This window comes from Pinus tabuliformis, chromosome J, assembly GCF_031772625.1.
Source record: "Pinus tabuliformis cultivar Carrire ecotype Pingquan chromosome J, CPIR1, whole genome shotgun sequence".
NCBI classification, from domain to species: Eukaryota; Viridiplantae; Streptophyta; class Pinopsida; order Pinales; family Pinaceae; genus Pinus; species Pinus tabuliformis.
The window spans coordinates 512,974,132-512,977,055 of NC_142295.1; positions in this window are offsets into that span (position 1 = coordinate 512,974,132).

The window sequence follows — 2,924 nt, forward strand, 5'->3', positions numbered from 1 at the left end:
TAATAATATATTTATTAATAATTATATATAAAAATAAACTTGTATATTTAATCGTAATATGATATAAAAATGATATATTCATAAAAGAATAATAATATATTTATTAATCTCTTTCTGTATAAGAGAGAAAATAGAGTAATCACTTTGTTCGTGGGTCCTTTAATGTAATTTATCTAATTGTCTTTCACAGTTTTATAAAATATCCCATTAATTTTAGTATTTGAGAAATATTAAAACAATTTTTTTCGTCTTTTTATTGAAAAATTAATTGAATTTTCTAATTAAAAAAAAAAATATTTGGTTAATTAATTTGAAATTTGAAATTTCAAAATATATTTGTTTAATTAATTTGAAATTTTTAATTTTAAAATATATTTATTTAATTAATTGTTACGGTGTATGGAGGAAAAATATGATTTAAGGTTAAATTGTTAATTGGAGTTGACACTGCTTTTTTAAAATAAAAATAAAATATTCTCTAAATAGACAAAAAATATTCTCCAATTAAAAAAAATGTGATGCATGTTTAATTAGTTGTCTATATAACCTAACAAAATTTTATGTAAAGTAATTAGAAGTAAATAAAAAACAAAATGTGATGCATGTTTAATTAGTTGTCTATATAACCTAACAAAATTTTATGTAAAGTAATTAGAAGTAAATAAAAAACATGTGAGTAATGTAATTAGAAGTAAATAAAAAACATGTGAGTAAAATGTTTAAACCTTATAGTTTTTAAAAATATTTTAACATATGATTTAAATAAACTATTTGAAAATCTATATTAACTAATTTATGTCCATATCAACTTAGTATATATATATATATACAAAAAAAAAGTTAAAATAAAATATTTTAATGTTGTATATAATAAAATGTCCAATATGAGTTATGAATAAAATATTTTAATATGAATTAATATTAATGTATAGTTAAAAATATATTAATAACCAAAAAACCATTTTAATGTATGCTAATAAAATTGCTCAATACACATGTTATGTAAAATATTTTATATATTATTTTAAAAAATTATATATATCATATAAAGCTATTGAAAAAATAAAATTATGTTTAAAACATTTGAAGCGATTTTAGTATATACTAATTTTAGTCTTAAAAGTATTACGAATGGATCTCATGAAAAAAAATCCCTAAATCTTAGATTATTCTTGCTCTTAATTTTGATGTAGTTAATTTTTTTTTACTCTTTTATTTGTGGGGGTGGAGCTGTGCTTTTTAATCTTATAAGAATTTTTTTGTTGAATTGAGGCTTTTGTAATCCATATCAAAAAGCATTTTTTTTCATTTTAAACATCCCTAAAAAAGCATTACCAAATAAAATTGAATATATATAGAGAGTTACCAAATAGAGTTGAATTTATAGCCTTAAAACTCTTATTGATATTGCTTTACATAAAGGTGTGAGTAAACTTCAAGTGACTTAGGACCCTAAGTTGGTCATCCATTGGGCTCTTAAGAAAAATTTGGGTCGAATACATGCGTCTCGCCCGTAGGACCTTTAAGAACCTTTCCTCTCTCTTATTGAAATAATTTCTTTCATTTGATCGGGTTTCAGATTTCATACAATTCTTGATGAAAGCCATTGATCTATAGAAATAAGTTTTGTCCCTCCGTGCAGGGAGGGTCCTAAACTCTATGAATTTTTTGATGGTGCGGAGATTGATTCCGGGGAATTTTGTTTTTAACTATTTTTTTATACATATGATAGATGTTTTCGTATTTATTACATGGAATTTTATGTATTTTTCTTTCGGTATAATGAGAGGAGCTAAGAAGACGTTTTTTAAGGTGTTTTCAAGTTAATTAAATTTTTTATTTTCTATTTATTTTTTTAAGTTTGTTAGGAGTTTTACATGTTCATTATTCATCTTAGTATAAAAAATAACACAAAATTCTAAACTAAAATCTCAAATTTAATGAAATTTTATTCTTTGCCTGAGCTGCCGCAACTTAGAATTTTGCCATAGAATTTTGTTTTTATATATATAGATATCTATGATTTTTTTTGATAATTTGAGATAAATTATATGGAATTTATGTATTTTATAAATGGTTTTTTTCAGGACCTGTACTCTATATATTATATATATGAATTAGCAACCACTTGATTCATATTGTTATGATTACTAATTATTTATTTATGTCCCTTCAGGAGGCACAATTAAAGTGTTTATTTATGTCCGAGAAAAACACAAATAAATCAGAAAGATTTAAATCTCTTATCGACATAACACATGATTATATATATATATTCTAATAAAATTTGAGCAATGTTAAAAGTTGTAAAAAAAAAATTAATCATGCTCAGAATTGATATACCCAAATCATTATTGTTATCGAAAGTTTAAATCCTTAATCTATTCGAAGCCAACGATAATATTGAGTTATAAAGAAGAGAGGCTTTATGCATTGAACTATGTTAGATTTATTAATCTGTTGCATTAGTCGATATTATTAGATGGGTGCTTTTCTATGCCACCTTAGCCTAAATAGTAAAAGATTAATTTGATAAGCTTGACTTTATACACTGAAATCTATTAATAATGTAATATGTAAAACTATATTTCGTATTTAGAACATCGGTAATAAAATTTGACAAACCTAACTAAATAGTAAAAGAGAGGTAATTTGATAGAATTAAACTTTCTACATGGCAATCTGTTCAGAGGGTAATATGTTAAAATCGGCAAAACTTTATTTTATACATTGAACTCTGTTAATTAAATAATCCGGTAATCATGCAGTGATGCATATAGTTTTCATGTCCACATCTTATACGCTCATCACAAGGATCCGCGCCCTCTCAAACTGGTGAATGAATAATTCAAGCACCTGGCGACAAAATCGAGTATAGGTTTATGAAAGATATTATTAAGTATTTTTTTCGAGCTTATTTTGAT